We start from the raw sequence: 21,177 nt of genomic DNA on the forward strand, positions 1-21,177 counted from the left end.
ACTGATGCCAATAAGTCCTCGTTAGTATAGTGGTCAGTATCCCCGCCTGTCACGCAGGAGACCGGGGATCAATTCACCGACGGGGAGGTGATTCCTTTTATTCACACAATTAAATAAAATGATGCACTTTCTAACATTGTAAAATATATCTGTCATTATCCTTGCCTATTCCGATTGAGAAAAAAGGTTGAATTCACAGATGGACAAAATGCTTACTGACGTGTTAACTGAAATTCTGAATATGCTCTGAATATTTCAATATGCACAGGCGTACCATCAAAAACACTTTACATCTGCATTCTCTTGGAAAATGAGATGAAGCAGTGGTGAATCCTAGGCTGCTGTTCTACTCGATTGGCACAATTTACAAGTAGAATGACTGCTTTTGGTTACTAGTGACCCCTGGTGGCTAATAGTTATAAGCTGCAAATGGTAAAGTGAGCTGATTATATATATCTATATATAGATATATATAAATATATATATTGATAGTTAGAAAGATAGCCAGATAGACAGATCGATAGATAGATATTTATTTCAATGAAATAATTTCTTGATAAAACTGATTGTTTTTGGCTAGGAATTTCTGTATTGTAATATTTAGGAAAAAAGATTACTTGTCCTAACCAAAAGCAGCAAATCTGCCTATTACAATACTGTGAATTGATCGAGGGTATGCCTTAACCCCAAGGAGGTGAGCATTGTTTAACTGATGCCAATAAGTCCTCGTTAGTATAGTGGTCAGTATCCCCGCCTGTCACGCGGGAGACCGGGGTTCAATTCCCCGACGGGGAGGCGATTCATTTTATTCACACAATGAAATAAAATGATGTACTTTCTAACATTGTAAAATATATCTGTCATTATCCTTGCCTATTCTGATTGAGAAAAAAGGTTGAATTCACTGATGGCCAAATATATATATATATATATATATATATATATATAAATATATATATTGATAGTTAGAAAGATAGCCAGATAGACAGATCGATAGATAGATATTTATTTCAATGAAATAATTTCTTGATAAAACTGATTGTTTTTGGCTAGGAATTTCTGTATTGTAATATTTAGGAAAAAAGATTACTTGTCCTAACCAAAAGCAGCAAATCTGCCTATTACAATACTGTGAATTGATCGAGGGTATGCCTTAACCCCAAGGAGGTGAGCACTGTTTAACTGATGCCAATAAGTCCTCGTTAGTATAGTGGTCAGTATCCCCGCCGGTCACACGGGAGACCGGGGTTCAATTCCCCGACGGTGAGGCGATTCATTTTATTCACACAATTAAATAAAATGATGCACTTTCTAACATTGTAAAATATATCTGTCATTATCCTTGCCTATTCTGATTGAGAAAAAAGGTTGAATTCACAGATGGACAAAATGCTTACTGATGTGTTAACTGAAATTCAGAATATGCTCTGAATATTTCAATATGCACAGGCGTACCATCAAAAACACTTTACATCTGTATTCTCTTGGAAAATGAGATGAAGCAGTGGTGAATCCTAGGCTGCTGTTCCACTCGATTGGCACAATTTACAAGTAGAATGACTGCTTTTGGTTAGTAGTGACCCCTGGTGGCTAATAGTTATAAGCTGCAAATGATAAAGTGAGCTGATTATATATATATATATAGATATATATAAATATATATATTGATAGTTAGAAAGATAGCCAGATAGACAGATCGATAGATAGATATTTATTTCAATGAAATAATTTCTTGATAAAACTGATTGTTTTTGGCTAGGAATTTCTGTATTGTAATATTTAGGAAAAAATATTACTTGTCCTAACCAAAAGCAGCAAATCTGCCTATTACAATACTGTGAATTGATCGAGGGTATGCCTTAACCCCAAGGAGGTGAGCACTGTTTAACTGATGCCAATAAGTCCTCGTTAGTATAGTGGTCAGTATCCCCGCCTGTCACGCAGGAGACCGGGGATCAATTCACCGACGGGGAGGTGATTCCTTTTATTCACACAATTAAATAAAATGATGCACTTTCTAACATTGTAAAATATATCTGTCATTATCCTTGCCTATTCCGATTGAGAAAAAAGGTTGAATTCACAGATGGACAAAATCCTTACTGATGTGTTAACTGAAATTCAGAATATGCTCTGAATATTTCAATATGCACAGGCGTACCATCAAAAACACTTTACATCTGCATTCTCTTGGAAAATGAGATGAAGCAGTGGTGAATCCTAGGCTGCTGTTCCACTCGATTGGCACAATTTACAAGTAGAATGACTGCTTTTGGTTAGTAGTGACCCCTGGTAGCTAATAGTTATAAGCTGCAAATGATAAAGTGAGCTGATTATATATATATATATATATATATATATATATAAATATATATATTGATAGTTAGAAAGATAGCCAGATAGACAGATCGATAGATAGATATTTATTTCAATGAAATAATTTCTTGATAAAACTGATTGTTTTTGGCTAGGAATTTCTGTATTGTAATATTTAGGAAAAAAGATTACTTGTCCTAACCAAAAGCAGCAAATCTGCCTATTACAATACTGTGAATTGATCGAGGGTATGCCTTAACCCCAAGGAGGTGAGCACTGTTTAACTGATGCCAATAAGTCCTCGTTAGTATAGTGGTCAGTATCCCCGCCTGTCACGCGGGAGACCGGGCTTCAATTCCCCGACGGGGAGGCGATTCATTTTATTCACACAATTAAATAAAATGATGTACTTTCTAACATTGTAAAATATATCTGTCATTATCCTTGCCTATTCCGATTGAGAAAAAAGGTTGAATTCACTGATGGCCAAAATGCTTACTGATGTGTTAACTGAAATTCAGAATATGCTCTGAATATTTCAATAGTTAGAAAGATAGCCAGATAGACAGATCGATAGATAGATATTTATTTCAATGAAATAATTTCTTGATAAAACTGATTGTTTTTGGCTAGGAATTTCTGTATTGTAATATTTAGGAAAAAATATTACTTGTCCTAACCAAAAGCAGCAAATCTGCCTATTACAATACTGTGAATTGATCGAGGGTATGCCTTAACCCCAAGGAGGTGAGCACTGTTTAACTGATGCCAATAAGTCCTCGTTAGTATAGTGGTCAGTATCCCCGCCTGTCACGCAGGAGACCGGGGATCAATTCACCGACGGGGAGGTGATTCCTTTTATTCACACAATTAAATAAAATGATGCACTTTCTAACATTGTAAAATATATCTGTCATTATCCTTGCCTATTCCGATTGAGAAAAAAGGTTGAATTCACAGATGGACAAAATCCTTACTGATGTGTTAACTGAAATTCAGAATATGCTCTGAATATTTCAATATGCACAGGCGTACCATCAAAAACACTTTACATCTGCATTCTCTTGGAAAATGAGATGAAGCAGTGGTGAATCCTAGGCTGCTGTTCCACTCGATTGGCACAATTTACAAGTAGAATGACTGCTTTTGGTTAGTAGTGACCCCTGGTAGCTAATAGTTATAAGCTGCAAATGATAAAGTGAGCTGATTATATATATATATATATATATATATATAAATATATATATTGATAGTTAGAAAGATAGCCAGATAGACAGATCGATAGATAGATATTTATTTCAATGAAATAATTTTTTGATAAAACTGATTGTTTTTGGCTAGGAATTTCTGTATTGTAATATTTAGGAAAAAAGATTACTTGTCCTAACCAAAAGCAGCAAATCTGCCTATTACAATACTGTGAATTGATCGAGGGTATGCCTTAACCCCAAGGAGGTGAGCATTTTTTAACTGATGCCGATAAGTCCTCGTTAGTATAGTGGTCAGTATCCCCGCCTGTCACGCGGGAGACCGGAGTTCAATTCCCCGACGGGGAGGCGATTCATTTTATTCACACAATGAAATAAAATGATGTACTTTCTAACATTGTAAAATATATCTGTCATTATCCTTGCCTATTCTGATTGAGAAAAAAGGTTGAATTCACTGATGGCCAAAATGCTTACTGATGTGTTAACTGAAATTCAGAATATGCTCTGAATATTTCAATATGCACAGGCGTACCATCAAAAACACTTTACATCTGCATTCTCTTGGAAAATGAGATGAAGCAGTGGTGAATCCTAGGCTGCTGTTCCACTCGATTGGCACAATTTACAAGTAGAATGACTGCTTTTGGTTAGTAGTGACCCCTGGTGGCTAATAGTTATAAGCTGCAAATGGTAAAGTGAGCTGATTATATATATATATATATATATATATATAAATATATATATTGATAGTTAGAAAGATAGCCAGATAGACAGATCGATAGATAGATATTTATTTCAATGAAATAATTTCTTGATAAAACTGATTGTTTTTGGCTAGGAATTTCTGTATTGTAATATTTAGGAAAAAAGATTACTTGTCCTAACCAAAAGCAGAAAATCTGCCTATTACAATACTGTGAATTGATCGAGGGTATGCCTTAACCCCAAGGAGGTGAGCACTGTTTAACTGATGCCAATAAGTCCTCGTTAGTATAGTGGTCAGTATCCCCGCCTGTCACGCAGGAGACCGGGGATCAATTCACCGACGGGGAGGTGATTCATTTTATTCACACAATTAAATAAAATGATGCACTTTCTAACATTGTAAAATATATCTGTCATTATCCTTGCCTATTCCGATTGAGAAAAAAGGTTGAATTCACAGATGGACAAAATGCTTACTGACGTGTTAACTGAAATTCTGAATATGCTCTGAATATTTCAATATGCACAGGCGTACCATCAAAAACACTTTACATCTGCATTCTCTTGGAAAATGAGATGAAGCAGTGGTGAATCCTAGGCTGCTGTTCTACTCGATTGGCACAATTTACAAGTAGAATGACTGCTTTTGGTTACTAGTGACCCCTGGTGGCTAATAGTTATAAGCTGCAAATGGTAAAGTGAGCTGATTATATATATATATATATAGATATATATAAATATATATATTGATAGTTAGAAAGATAGCCAGATAGACAGATCGATAGATAGATATTTATTTCAATGAAATAATTTCTTGATAAAACTGATTGTTTTTGGCTAGGAATTTCTGTATTGTAATATTTAGGAAAAAAGATTACTTGTCCTAACCAAAAGCAGCAAATCTGCCTATTACAATACTGTGAATTGATCGAGGGTATGCCTTAACCCCAAGGAGGTGAGCATTGTTTAACTGATGCCAATAAGTCCTCGTTAGTATAGTGGTCAGTATCCCCGCCTGTCACGCGGGAGACCGGGGTTCAATTCCCCGACGGGGAGGCGATTCATTTTATTCACACAATGAAATAAAATGATGTACTTTCTAACATTGTAAAATATATCTGTCATTATCCTTGCCTATTCTGATTGAGAAAAAAGGTTGAATTCACTGATGGCCAAATATATATATATATATATATATATATATATATATATATATATATATATATATATTGATAGTTAGAAAGATAGCCAGATAGACAGATCGATAGATAGATATTTATTTCAATGAAATAATTTCTTGATAAAACTGATTGTTTTTGGCTAGGAATTTCTGTATTGTAATATTTAGGAAAAAAGATTACTTGTCCTAACCAAAAGCAGCAAATCTGCCTATTACAATACTGTGAATTGATCGAGGGTATGCCTTAACCCCAAGGAGGTGAGCACTGTTTAACTGATGCCAATAAGTCCTCGTTAGTATAGTGGTCAGTATCCCCGCCTGTCACGCGGGAGACCGGGGTTCAATTCCCCGACGGTGAGGCGATTCATTTTATTCACACAATTAAATAAAATGATGCACTTTCTAACATTGTAAAATATATCTGTCATTATCCTTGCCTATTCTGATTGAGAAAAAAGGTTGAATTCACAGATGGACAAAATGCTTACTGATGTGTTAACTGAAATTCAGAATATGCTCTGAATATTTCAATATGCACAGGCGTACCATCAAAAACACTTTACATCTGCATTCTCTTGCTTGGAAAATGAGATGAAGCAGTGGTGAATCCTAGGCTGCTGTTCCACTCGATTGGCACAATTTACAAGTAGAATGACTGCTTTTGGTTAGTAGTGACCCCTGGTGGCTAATAGTTATAAGCTGCAAATGATAAAGTGAGCTGATTATATATATATATATATAGATATATATAAATATATATATTGATAGTTAGAAAGATAGCCAGATAGACAGATCGATAGATAGATATTTATTTCAATGAAATAATTTCTTGATAAAACTGATTGTTTTTGGCTAGGAATTTCTGTATTGTAATATTTAGGAAAAAATATTACTTGTCCTAACCAAAAGCAGCAAATCTGCCTATTACAATACTGTGAATTGATCGAGGGTATGCCTTAACCCCAAGGAGGTGAGCACTGTTTAACTGATGCCAATAAGTCCTCGTTAGTATAGTGGTCAGTATCCCCGCCTGTCACGCAGGAGACCGGGGATCAATTCACCGACGGGGAGGTGATTCCTTTTATTCACACAATTAAATAAAATGATGCACTTTCTAACATTGTAAAATATATCTGTCATTATCCTTGCCTATTCCGATTGAGAAAAAAGGTTGAATTCACAGATGGACAAAATCCTTACTGATGTGTTAACTGAAATTCAGAATATGCTCTGAATATTTCAATATGCACAGGCGTACCATCAAAAACACTTTACATCTGCATTCTCTTGGAAAATGAGATGAAGCAGTGGTGAATCCTAGGCTGCTGTTCCACTCGATTGGCACAATTTACAAGTAGAATGACTGCTTTTGGTTAGTAGTGACCCCTGGTGGCTAATAGTTATAAGCTGCAAATGGTAAAGTGAGCTGATTATATATATATATATATATATATATAAATATATATATTGATAGTTAGAAAGATAGCCAGATAGACAGATCGATAGATAGATATTTATTTCAATGAAATAATTTCTTGATAAAACTGATTGTTTTTGGCTAGGAATTTCTGTATTGTAATATTTAGGAAAAAAGATTACTTGTCCTAACCAAAAGCAGAAAATCTGCCTATTACAATACTGTGAATTGATCGAGGGTATGCCTTAACCCCAAGGAGGTGAGCACTGTTTAACTGATGCCAATAAGTCCTCGTTAGTATAGTGGTCAGTATCCCCGCCTGTCACGCAGGAGACCGGGGATCAATTCACCGACGGGGAGGTGATTCATTTTATTCACACAATTAAATAAAATGATGCACTTTCTAACATTGTAAAATATATCTGTCATTATCCTTGCCTATTCCGATTGAGAAAAAAGGTTGAATTCACAGATGGACAAAATGCTTACTGACGTGTTAACTGAAATTCTGAATATGCTCTGAATATTTCAATATGCACAGGCGTACCATCAAAAACACTTTACATCTGCATTCTCTTGGAAAATGAGATGAAGCAGTGGTGAATCCTAGGCTGCTGTTCTACTCGATTGGCACAATTTACAAGTAGAATGACTGCTTTTGGTTACTAGTGACCCCTGGTGGCTAATAGTTATAAGCTGCAAATGGTAAAGTGAGCTGATTATATATATCTATATATAGATATATATAAATATATATATTGATAGTTAGAAAGATAGCCAGATAGACAGATCGATAGATAGATATTTATTTCAATGAAATAATTTCTTGATAAAACTGATTGTTTTTGGCTAGGAATTTCTGTATTGTAATATTTAGGAAAAAAGATTACTTGTCCTAACCAAAAGCAGCAAATCTGCCTATTACAATACTGTGAATTGATCGAGGGTATGCCTTAACCCCAAGGAGGTGAGCATTGTTTAACTGATGCCAATAAGTCCTCGTTAGTATAGTGGTCAGTATCCCCGCCTGTCACGCGGGAGACCGGGGTTCAATTCCCCGACGGGGAGGCGATTCATTTTATTCACACAATGAAATAAAATGATGTACTTTCTAACATTGTAAAATATATCTGTCATTATCCTTGCCTATTCTGATTGAGAAAAAAGGTTGAATTCACTGATGGCCAAATATATATATATATATATATATATATATATATAAATATATATATTGATAGTTAGAAAGATAGCCAGATAGACAGATCGATAGATAGATATTTATTTCAATGAAATAATTTCTTGATAAAACTGATTGTTTTTGGCTAGGAATTTCTGTATTGTAATATTTAGGAAAAAAGATTACTTGTCCTAACCAAAAGCAGCAAATCTGCCTATTACAATACTGTGAATTGATCGAGGGTATGCCTTAACCCCAAGGAGGTGAGCATTGTTTAACTGATGCCAATAAGTCCTCGTTAGTATAGTGGTCAGTATCCCCGCCTGTCACGCGGGAGACCGGGGTTCAATTCCCCGACGGGGAGGCGATTCATTTTATTCACACAATGAAATAAAATGATGTACTTTCTAACATTGTAAAATATATCTGTCATTATCCTTGCCTATTCTGATTGAGAAAAAAGGTTGAATTCACTGATGGCCAAATATATATATATATATATATATATATATATATATATAAATATATATATTGATAGTTAGAAAGATAGCCAGATAGACAGATCGATAGATAGATATTTATTTCAATGAAATAATTTCTTGATAAAACTGATTGTTTTTGGCTAGGAATTTCTGTATTGTAATATTTAGGAAAAAAGATTACTTGTCCTAACCAAAAGCAGCAAATCTGCCTATTACAATACTGTGAATTGATCGAGGGTATGCCTTAACCCCAAGGAGGTGAGCACTGTTTAACTGATGCCAATAAGTCCTCGTTAGTATAGTGGTCAGTATCCCCGCCTGTCACACGGGAGACCAGGGTTCAATTCCCCGACGGTGAGGCGATTCATTTTATTCACACAATTAAATAAAATGATGCACTTTCTAACATTGTAAAATATATCTGTCATTATCCTTGCCTATTCTGATTGAGAAAAAAGGTTGAATTCACAGATGGACAAAATGCTTACTGATGTGTTAACTGAAATTCAGAATATGCTCTGAATATTTCAATATGCACAGGCGTACCATCAAAAACACTTTACATCTGTATTCTCTTGGAAAATGAGATGAAGCAGTGGTGAATCCTAGGCTGCTGTTCCACTCGATTGGCACAATTTACAAGTAGAATGACTGCTTTTGGTTAGTAGTGACCCCTGGTGGCTAATAGTTATAAGCTGCAAATGATAAAGTGAGCTGATTATATATATATATATAGATATATATAAATATATATATTGATAGTTAGAAAGATAGCCAGATAGACAGATCGATAGATAGATATTTATTTCAATGAAATAATTTCTTGATAAAACTGATTGTTTTTGGCTAGGAATTTCTGTATTGTAATATTTAGGAAAAAATATTACTTGTCCTAACCAAAAGCAGCAAATCTGCCTATTACAATACTGTGAATTGATCGAGGGTATGCCTTAACCCCAAGGAGGTGAGCACTGTTTAACTGATGCCAATAAGTCCTCGTTAGTATAGTGGTCAGTATCCCCGCCTGTCACGCAGGAGACCGGGGATCAATTCACCGACGGGGAGGTGATTCCTTTTATTCACACAATTAAATAAAATGATGCACTTTCTAACATTGTAAAATATATCTGTCATTATCCTTGCCTATTCCGATTGAGAAAAAAGGTTGAATTCACAGATGGACAAAATCCTTACTGATGTGTTAACTGAAATTCAGAATATGCTCTGAATATTTCAATATGCACAGGCGTACCATCAAAAACACTTTACATCTGCATTCTCTTGGAAAATGAGATGAAGCAGTGGTGAATCCTAGGCTGCTGTTCCACTCGATTGGCACAATTTACAAGTAGAATGACTGCTTTTGGTTAGTAGTGACCCCTGGTAGCTAATAGTTATAAGCTGCAAATGATAAAGTGAGCTGATTATATATATATATATATATATATATATATATAAATATATATATTGATAGTTAGAAAGATAGCCAGATAGACAGATCGATAGATAGATATTTATTTCAATGAAATAATTTCTTGATAAAACTGATTGTTTTTGGCTAGGAATTTCTGTATTGTAATATTTAGGAAAAAAGATTACTTGTCCTAACCAAAAGCAGCAAATCTGCCTATTACAATACTGTGAATTGATCGAGGGTATGCCTTAACCCCAAGGAGGTGAGCACTGTTTAACTGATGCCAATAAGTCCTCGTTAGTATAGTGGTCAGTATCCCCGCCTGTCACGCGGGAGACCGGGCTTCAATTCCCCGACGGGGAGGCGATTCATTTTATTCACACAATTAAATAAAATGATGTACTTTCTAACATTGTAAAATATATCTGTCATTATCCTTGCCTATTCCGATTGAGAAAAAAGGTTGAATTCACTGATGGCCAAAATGCTTACTGATGTGTTAACTGAAATTCAGAATATGCTCTGAATATTTCAATAGTTAGAAAGATAGCCAGATAGACAGATCGATAGATAGATATTTATTTCAATGAAATAATTTCTTGATAAAACTGATGGTTTTTGGCTAGGAATTTCTGTATTGTAATATTTAGGAAAAAATATTACTTGTCCTAACCAAAAGCAGCAAATCTGCCTATTACAATACTGTGAATTGATCGAGGGTATGCCTTAACCCCAAGGAGGTGAGCACTGTTTAACTGATGCCAATAAGTCCTCGTTAGTATAGTGGTCAGTATCCCCGCCTGTCACGCAGGAGACCGGGGATCAATTCACCGACGGGGAGGTGATTCCTTTTATTCACACAATTAAATAAAATGATGCACTTTCTAACATTGTAAAATATATCTGTCATTATCCTTGCCTATTCCGATTGAGAAAAAAGGTTGAATTCACAGATGGACAAAATGCTTACTGACGTGTTAACTGAAATTCTGAATATGCTCTGAATATTTCAATATGCACAGGCGTACCATCAAAAACACTTTACATCTGCATTCTCTTGGAAAATGAGATGAAGCAGTGGTGAATCCTAGGCTGCTGTTCTACTCGATTGGCACAATTTACAAGTAGAATGACTGCTTTTGGTTACTAGTGACCCCTGGTGGCTAATAGTTATAAGCTGCAAATGGTAAAGTGAGCTGATTATATATATCTATATATAGATATATATAAATATATATATTGATAGTTAGAAAGATAGCCAGATAGACAGATCGATAGATAGATATTTATTTCAATGAAATAATTTCTTGATAAAACTGATTGTTTTTGGCTAGGAATTTCTGTATTGTAATATTTAGGAAAAAAGATTACTTGTCCTAACCAAAAGCAGCAAATCTGCCTATTACAATACTGTGAATTGATCGAGGGTATGCCTTAACCCCAAGGAGGTGAGCATTGTTTAACTGATGCCAATAAGTCCTCGTTAGTATAGTGGTCAGTATCCCCGCCTGTCACGCGGGAGACCGGGGTTCAATTCCCCGACGGGGAGGCGATTCATTTTATTCACACAATGAAATAAAATGATGTACTTTCTAACATTGTAAAATATATCTGTCATTATCCTTGCCTATTCTGATTGAGAAAAAAGGTTGAATTCACTGATGGCCAAATATATATATATATATATATATATATATATATATAAATATATATATTGATAGTTAGAAAGATAGCCAGATAGACAGATCGATAGATAGATATTTATTTCAATGAAATAATTTCTTGATAAAACTGATTGTTTTTGGCTAGGAATTTCTGTATTGTAATATTTAGGAAAAAAGATTACTTGTCCTAACCAAAAGCAGCAAATCTGCCTATTACAATACTGTGAATTGATCGAGGGTATGCCTTAACCCCAAGGAGGTGAGCACTGTTTAACTGATGCCAATAAGTCCTCGTTAGTATAGTGGTCAGTATCCCCGCCGGTCACACGGGAGACCGGGGTTCAATTCCCCGACGGTGAGGCGATTCATTTTATTCACACAATTAAATAAAATGATGCACTTTCTAACATTGTAAAATATATCTGTCATTATCCTTGCCTATTCTGATTGAGAAAAAAGGTTGAATTCACAGATGGACAAAATGCTTACTGATGTGTTAACTGAAATTCAGAATATGCTCTGAATATTTCAATATGCACAGGCGTACCATCAAAAACACTTTACATCTGTATTCTCTTGGAAAATGAGATGAAGCAGTGGTGAATCCTAGGCTGCTGTTCCACTCGATTGGCACAATTTACAAGTAGAATGACTGCTTTTGGTTAGTAGTGACCCCTGGTGGCTAATAGTTATAAGCTGCAAATGATAAAGTGAGCTGATTATATATATATATATAGATATATATAAATATATATATTGATAGTTAGAAAGATAGCCAGATAGACAGATCGATAGATAGATATTTATTTCAATGAAATAATTTCTTGATAAAACTGATTGTTTTTGGCTAGGAATTTCTGTATTGTAATATTTAGGAAAAAATATTACTTGTCCTAACCAAAAGCAGCAAATCTGCCTATTACAATACTGTGAATTGATCGAGGGTATGCCTTAACCCCAAGGAGGTGAGCACTGTTTAACTGATGCCAATAAGTCCTCGTTAGTATAGTGGTCAGTATCCCCGCCTGTCACGCAGGAGACCGGGGATCAATTCACCGACGGGGAGGTGATTCCTTTTATTCACACAATTAAATAAAATGATGCACTTTCTAACATTGTAAAATATATCTGTCATTATCCTTGCCTATTCCGATTGAGAAAAAAGGTTGAATTCACAGATGGACAAAATCCTTACTGATGTGTTAACTGAAATTCAGAATATGCTCTGAATATTTCAATATGCACAGGCGTACCATCAAAAACACTTTACATCTGCATTCTCTTGGAAAATGAGATGAAGCAGTGGTGAATCCTAGGCTGCTGTTCCACTCGATTGGCACAATTTACAAGTAGAATGACTGCTTTTGGTTAGTAGTGACCCCTGGTAGCTAATAGTTATAAGCTGCAAATGATAAAGTGAGCTGATTATATATATATATATATATATATATATATATAAATATATATATTGATAGTTAGAAAGATAGCCAGATAGACAGATCGATAGATAGATATTTATTTCAATGAAATAATTTCTTGATAAAACTGATTGTTTTTGGCTAGGAATTTCTGTATTGTAATATTTAGGAAAAAAGATTACTTGTCCTAACCAAAAGCAGCAAATCTGCCTATTACAATACTGTGAATTGATCGAGGGTATGCCTTAACCCCAAGGAGGTGAGCACTGTTTAACTGATGCCAATAAGTCCTCGTTAGTATAGTGGTCAGTATCCCCGCCTGTCACGCGGGAGACCGGGCTTCAATTCCCCGACGGGGAGGCGATTCATTTTATTCACACAATTAAATAAAATGATGTACTTTCTAACATTGTAAAATATATCTGTCATTATCCTTGCCTATTCCGATTGAGAAAAAAGGTTGAATTCACTGATGGCCAAAATGCTTACTGATGTGTTAACTGAAATTCAGAATATGCTCTGAATATTTCAATAGTTAGAAAGATAGCCAGATAGACAGATCGATAGATAGATATTTATTTCAATGAAATAATTTCTTGATAAAACTGATTGTTTTTGGCTAGGAATTTCTGTATTGTAATATTTAGGAAAAAATATTACTTGTCCTAACCAAAAGCAGCAAATCTGCCTATTACAATACTGTGAATTGATCGAGGGTATGCCTTAACCCCAAGGAGGTGAGCACTGTTTAACTGATGCCAATAAGTCCTCGTTAGTATAGTGGTCAGTATCCCCGCCTGTCACGCAGGAGACCGGGGATCAATTCACCGACGGGGAGGTGATTCCTTTTATTCACACAATTAAATAAAATGATGCACTTTCTAACATTGTAAAATATATCTGTCATTATCCTTGCCTATTCCGATTGAGAAAAAAGGTTGAATTCACAGATGGACAAAATCCTTACTGATGTGTTAACTGAAATTCAGAATATGCTCTGAATATTTCAATATGCACAGGCGTACCATCAAAAACACTTTACATCTGCATTCTCTTGGAAAATGAGATGAAGCAGTGGTGAATCCTAGGCTGCTGTTCCACTCGATTGGCACAATTTACAAGTAGAATGACTGCTTTTGGTTAGTAGTGACCCCTGGTAGCTAATAGTTATAAGCTGCAAATGATAAAGTGAGCTGATTATATATATATATATATATATATATATAAATATATATATTGATAGTTAGAAAGATAGCCAGATAGACAGATCGATAGATAGATATTTATTTCAATGAAATAATTTTTTGATAAAACTGATTGTTTTTGGCTAGGAATTTCTGTATTGTAATATTTAGGAAAAAAGATTACTTGTCCTAACCAAAAGCAGCAAATCTGCCTATTACAATACTGTGAATTGATCGAGGGTATGCCTTAACCCCAAGGAGGTGAGCATTTTTTAACTGATGCCGATAAGTCCTCGTTAGTATAGTGGTCAGTATCCCCGCCTGTCACGCGGGAGACCGGAGTTCAATTCCCCGACGGGGAGGCGATTCATTTTATTCACACAATGAAATAAAATGATGTACTTTCTAACATTGTAAAATATATCTGTCATTATCCTTGCCTATTCTGATTGAGAAAAAAGGTTGAATTCACTGATGGCCAAAATGCTTACTGATGTGTTAACTGAAATTCAGAATATGCTCTGAATATTTCAATATGCACAGGCGTACCATCAAAAACACTTTACATCTGCATTCTCTTGGAAAATGAGATGAAGCAGTGGTGAATCCTAGGCTGCTGTTCCACTCGATTGGCACAATTTACAAGTAGAATGACTGCTTTTGGTTAGTAGTGACCCCTGGTGGCTAATAGTTATAAGCTGCAAATGGTAAAGTGAGCTGATTATATATATATATATATATATATATATAAATATATATATTGATAGTTAGAAAGATAGCCAGATAGACAGATCGATAGATAGATATTTATTTCAATGAAATAATTTCTTGATAAAACTGATTGTTTTTGGCTAGGAATTTCTGTATTGTAATATTTAGGAAAAAAGATTACTTGTCCTAACCAAAAGCAGAAAATCTGCCTATTACAATACTGTGAATTGATCGAGGGTATGCCTTAACCCCAAGGAGGTGAGCACTGTTTAACTGATGCCAATAAGTCCTCGTTAGTATAGTGGTCAGTATCCCCGCCTGTCACGCAGGAGACCGGGGATCAATTCACCGACGGGGAGGTGATTCATTTTATTCACACAATTAAATAAAATGATGCACTTTCTAACATTGTAAAATATATCTGTCATTATCCTTGCCTATTCCGATTGAGAAAAAAGGTTGAATTCACAGATGGACAAAATGCTTACTGACGTGTTAACTGAAATTCTGAATATGCTCTGAATATTTCAATATGCACAGGCGTACCATCAAAAACACTTTACATCTGCATTCTCTTGGAAAATGAGATGAAGCAGTGGTGAATCCTAGGCTGCTGTTCTACTCGATTGGCACAATTTACAAGTAGAATGACTGCTTTTGGTTACTAGTGACCCCTGGTGGCTAATAGTTATAAGCTGCAAATGGTAAAGTGAGCTGATTATATATATATATATATAGATATATATAAATATATATATTGATAGTTAGAAAGATAGCCAGATAGACAGATCGATAGATAGATATTTATTTCAATGAAATAATTTCTTGATAAAACTGATTGTTTTTGGCTAGGAATTTCTGTATTGTAATATTTAGGAAAAAAGATTACTTGTCCTAACCAAAAGCAGCAAATCTGCCTATTACAATACTGTGAATTGATCGAGGGTATGCCTTAACCCCAAGGAGGTGAGCATTGTTTAACTGATGCCAATAAGTCCTCGTTAGTATAGTGGTCAGTATCCCCGCCTGTCACGCGGGAGACCGGGGTTCAATTCCCCGACGGGGAGGCGATTCATTTTATTCACACAATGAAATAAAATGATGTACTTTCTAACATTGTAAAATATATCTGTCATTATCCTTGCCTATTCTGATTGAGAAAAAAGGTTGAATTCACTGATGGCCAAATATATATATATATATATATATATATATATATATATATATAAATATATATATTGATAGTTAGAAAGATAGCCAGATAGACAGATCGATAGATAGATATTTATTTCAATGAAATAATTTCTTGATAAAACTGATTGTTTTTGGCTAGGAATTTCTGTATTGTAATATTTAGGAAAAAAGATTACTTGTCCTAACCAAAAGCAGCAAATCTGCCTATTACAATACTGTGAATTGATCGAGGGTATGCCTTAACCCCAAGGAGGTGAGCACTGTTTAACTGATGCCAATAAGTCCTCGTTAGTATAGTGGTCAGTATCCCCGCCTGTCACGCGGGAGACCGGGGTTCAATTCCCCGACGGTGAGGCGATTCATTTTATTCACACAATTAAATAAAATGATGCACTTTCTAACATTGTAAAATATATCTGTCATTATCCTTGCCTATTCTGATTGAGAAAAAAGGTTGAATTCACAGATGGACAAAATGCTTACTGATGTGTTAACTGAAATTCAGAATATGCTCTGAATATTTCAATATGCACAGGCGTACCATCAAAAACACTTTACATCTGCATTCTCTTGGAAAATGAGATGAAGCAGTGGTGAATCCTAGGCTGCTGTTCCACTCGATTGGCACAATTTACAAGTAGAATGACTGCTTTTGGTTAGTAGTGACCCCTGGTGGCTAATAGTTATAAGCTGCAAATGATAAAGTGAGCTGATTATATATATATATATATAGATATATATAAATATATATATTGATAGTTAGAAAGATAGCCAGATAGACAGATCGATAGATAGATATTTATTTCAATGAAATAATTTCTTGATAAAACTGATTGTTTTTGGCTAGGAATTTCTGTATTGTAATATTTAGGAAAAAATATTACTTGTCCTAACCAAAAGCAGCAAATCTGCCTATTACAATACTGTGAATTGATCGAGGGTATGCCTTAACCCCAAGGAGGTGAGCACTGTTTAACTGATGCCAATAAGTCCTCGTTAGTATAGTGGTCAGTATCCCCGCCTGTCACGCAGGAGACCGGGGATCAATTCACCGACGGGGAGGTGATTCCTTTTATTCACACAATTAAATAAAATGATGCACTTTCTAACATTGTAAAATATATCTGTCATTATCCTTGCCTATTCCGATTGAGAAAAAAGGTTGAATTCACAGATGGACAAAATCCTTACTGATGTGTTAACTGAAATTCAGAATATGCTCTGAATATTTCAATATGCACAGGCGTACCATCAAAAACACTTTACATCTGCATTCTCTTGGAAAATGAGATGAAGCAGTGGTGAATCCTAGGCTGCTGTTCCACTCGATTGGCACAATTTACAAGTAGAATGACTGCTTTTGGTTAGTAGTGACCCCTGGTGGCTAATAGTTATAAGCTGCAAATGGTAAAGTGAGCTGATTATATATATATATATATATATATATAAATATATATATTGATAGTTAGAAAGATAGCCAGATAGACAGATCGATAGATAGATATTTATTTCAATGAAATAATTTCTTGATAAAACTGATTGTTTTTGGCTAGGAATTTCTGTATTGTAATATTTAGGAAAAAAGATTACTTGTCCTAACCAAAAGCAGAAAATCTGCCTATTACAATACTGTGAATTGATCGAGGGTATGCCTTAACCCCAAGGAGGTGAGCACTGTTTAACTGATGCCAATAAGTCCTCGTTAGTATAGTGGTCAGTATCCCCGCCTGTCACGCAGGAGACCGGGGATCAATTCCCCGATGGGGAGGCGATTCCTTTTATTCACACAATTAAATAAAATGATGCACTTTCTAACATTGTAAAATATATCTGTCATTATCCTTGCCTATTCCGATTGAGAAAAAAGGTTGAATTCACAGATGGACAAAATGCTTACTGATGTGTTAACTGAAATTCAGAATATGCTCTGAATATTTCAATATGCACAGGCGTACCATCAAAAACACTTTACATCTGCATTCTCTTGGAAAATGAGATGAAGCAGTGGTGAATCCTATGCTGCTGTTCCACTCGATTGGCACAATTTACAAGTAGAATGACTGCTTTTGGTTAGTAGTGACCCCTGGTGGCTAATAGTATAAGTTGCAAATGATAAAGTGAGCTGATTATATATATATATATAGATATATATAAATATATATATTGATAGTTAGAAGGATAGCCAGATAGACAGATCGATAGATAGATATTTATTTCAATGAAATAATTTCTTGATAAAACTGATTGTTTTTGGCTAGGAATTTCTGTATTGTAATATTTAGGAAAAAAGATTACTTGTCCTAACCAAAAGCAGCAAATCTGCCTATTACAATACTGTGAATTGATCGAGGGTATGCCTTAACCCCAAGGAGGTGAGCACTGTTTAACTGATGCCAATAAGTCCTCGTTAGTATAGTGGTCAGTATCCCCGCCTGTCACGCAGGAGACCGGGGATCAATTCCCCGATGGGGAGGCGATTTCTTTTATTCACACAATTAAATAAAATGATGCACTTTCTAACATTGTAAAATATATCTGTCATTATCCTTGCCTATTCCGATTGAGAAAAAAGGTTGAATTCACAGATGGACAAAATGCTTACTGATGTGTTAACTGAAATTCAGAATATGCTCTGAATATTTCAATATGCACAGGCGTACCATCAAAAACACTTTACATCTGCATTCTCTTGGAAAATGAGATGAAGCAGTGGTGAATCCTAGGCTGCTGTTCCACTCGATTGGCACAATTTACAAGTAGAATGACTGCTTTTGGTTAGTAGTGACCCCTGGTGGCTAATAGTTATAAGCTGCAAATGATAAAGTGAGCTGATTATATATATATATATATATATATATAAATATATATATTGATAGTTAGAAAGATAGCCAGATAGACAGATCGATAGATAGATATTTATTTCAATGAAATAATTTCTTGATAAAACTGATTGTTTTTGGCTAGGAATTTCTGTATTGTAATATTTAGGAAAAAAGATTACTTGTCCTAACCAAAAGCAGCAAATCTGCCTATTACAATACTGTGAATTGATCGAGGGTATGCCTTAACCCCAAGGAGGTGAGCACTGTTTAACTGATGCCAATAAGTCCTCGTTAGTATAGTGGTCAGTATCCCCGCCTGTCACGCAGGAGACCGGGGATCAATTCCCCGATGGGGAGGCGATTCCTTTTATTCACACAATTAAATAAAATGATGCACTTTCTAACATTGTAAAATATATCTGTCATTATCCTTGCCTATTCCGATTGAGAAAAAAGGTTGAATTCACAGATGGACAAAATGCTTACTGATGTGTTAACTGAAATTCAGAATATGCTCTGAATATTTCAATATGCACAGGCGTACCATCAAAAACACTTTACATCTGCATTCTCTTGGAAAATGAGATGAAGCAGTGGTGAATCCTATGCTGCTGTTCCACTCGATTGGCACAATTTACAAGTAGAATGACTGCTTTTGGTTAGTAGTGACCCCTGGTGGCTAATAGTATAAGCTGCAAATGATAAAGTGAGCTGATTATATATATATATATAGATATATATAAATATATATATTGATAGTTAGAAGGATAGCCAGATAGACAGATCGATAGATAGATATTTATTTCAATGAAATAATTTCTTGATAAAACTGATTGTTTTTGGCTAGGAATTTCTGTATTGTAATATTTAGGAAAAAAGATTACTTGTCCTAACCAAAAGCAGCAAATCTGCCTATTACAATACTGTGAATTGATCGAGGGTATGCCTTAACCCCAAGGAGGTGAGCACTGTTTAACGGATGCCAATAAGTCCTCGTTAGTATAGTGGTCAGTATCCCCGCCTGTCACGCGGGAGACCGGGGTTCAATTCCCCGACGGGGAGTCGATTCATTTTATTCACACAATGAAATAATATGATGTACTTTCTAACATTGTAAAATATATCTGTCATTATCCTTGCCTATTCTGATTGAGAAAAAAAGGTTGAATTCACTGATGGCCAAAATGCTTACTGATGTGTTAACTGAAATTCAGAATATGCTCTGAATATTTCAATATGCACAGGCGTACCATCAAAAACACTTTACATCTGCATTCTCTTGGAAAATGAGATGAAGCAGTGGTGAATCCTAGGCTGCTGTTCCACTCGATTGGCACAATTTACAAGTAGAATGACTGCTTTTGGTTAGTAGTGACCCCTGGTGGCTAATAGTTATAAGCTGCAAATGATAAAGTGAGCTGATTATATATATATATATATTCACTGAAAAAACCATAGGTTATAGACCATATATAGTTAGGAATTAGCATTTACAAAACCTTGAAAATTCACTGAAAAAACCATAGGTTATAGACCATATATAGTTAGGAATTAGCATTTAAAAAACCTTATTTTACTCACACAAAACCATTGAAATTCCATATATAGTTAGTTGCACTAACTATATATTGCGCACCCGCAATCCACTGCTGATCATGTCACATATTACATCATTCATGACATGGTCAGTGACATCACTGATGACATCACTGATGACATCTCAAATGACATCACTGATGACATCACTGATGACAACATCCAGTGACTATGTTTCTGTAAAGTTAAAATATGTCTTACATATTGAAGAATGAGTGGATGTATAAGTGTCTGGACGAAGGATTTAGTAGGTGCATGACTGAATGTATGAGTGAGTGATTAAATGTGTCTCACTGAGTGCATGGGTTAGTGACTAAACTGTCTTAATTTGTGCATCATTATGTCTGTTGTTCTGTAAACTGCTGCATGTGTTGATCAGTAGCTATATGAGTAACTATATGGGTTATTGATTGATTGCCCAAGTATTTGCATGGGAGACTGAGTGTGTGTGTGGCTGGATGGGAGGTGTGTGACTCTGTACAGATCAATGTGTACTTGTATCAATGATTGTATAAGAGAGTAAGTATGTGTTAGTATATGGTTGAAAACGTAAGGTGCTCTATGTTTAACTGTATAGAGTAGAAAATGGAAGTGTGATTGATTCTTTACAGGACTGACTAGGTGTGTGAGTAACTCCATGGATGAGTGGCAGAGTGTGAGTGTCTGTATAGGTGTATGAGTGCATA

At 35.2% G+C, this 21,177-nt stretch overlaps 7 non-coding genes across 7 annotated transcripts; all 7 read left to right on the plus strand.

The window, feature by feature from the left end:
* The first annotated feature begins 723 nt into the window (after positions 1–723).
* On the plus strand, positions 724–795 carry TRNAD-GUC (transfer RNA aspartic acid (anticodon GUC)). Its single transcript has one exon. It is a non-coding gene; the product is annotated as a tRNA-Asp (tRNA).
* A 4,421-nt stretch (positions 796–5,216) lies between these two features.
* Positions 5,217–5,288, plus strand: TRNAD-GUC (transfer RNA aspartic acid (anticodon GUC)). Its single transcript has one exon. It is a non-coding gene; the product is annotated as a tRNA-Asp (tRNA).
* A 2,537-nt stretch (positions 5,289–7,825) lies between these two features.
* On the plus strand, positions 7,826–7,897 carry TRNAD-GUC (transfer RNA aspartic acid (anticodon GUC)). Its single transcript has one exon. It is a non-coding gene; the product is annotated as a tRNA-Asp (tRNA).
* A 401-nt stretch (positions 7,898–8,298) lies between these two features.
* Positions 8,299–8,370, plus strand: TRNAD-GUC (transfer RNA aspartic acid (anticodon GUC)). Its single transcript has one exon. It is a non-coding gene; the product is annotated as a tRNA-Asp (tRNA).
* A 3,009-nt stretch (positions 8,371–11,379) lies between these two features.
* Positions 11,380–11,451, plus strand: TRNAD-GUC (transfer RNA aspartic acid (anticodon GUC)). Its single transcript has one exon. It is a non-coding gene; the product is annotated as a tRNA-Asp (tRNA).
* Positions 11,452–15,874: 4,423 nt separating this feature from the next.
* Positions 15,875–15,946, plus strand: TRNAD-GUC (transfer RNA aspartic acid (anticodon GUC)). The gene has a single exon. It is a non-coding gene; the product is annotated as a tRNA-Asp (tRNA).
* Positions 15,947–19,885: 3,939 nt separating this feature from the next.
* On the plus strand, positions 19,886–19,957 carry TRNAD-GUC (transfer RNA aspartic acid (anticodon GUC)). Its single transcript has one exon. It is a non-coding gene; the product is annotated as a tRNA-Asp (tRNA).
* The last annotated feature ends 1,220 nt before the right edge of the window (positions 19,958–21,177 follow it).

Source organism: Lissotriton helveticus, chromosome 1_2, assembly GCF_964261635.1.
Source record: "Lissotriton helveticus chromosome 1_2, aLisHel1.1, whole genome shotgun sequence".
Taxonomy (NCBI): Eukaryota; Metazoa; Chordata; class Amphibia; order Caudata; family Salamandridae; genus Lissotriton; species Lissotriton helveticus.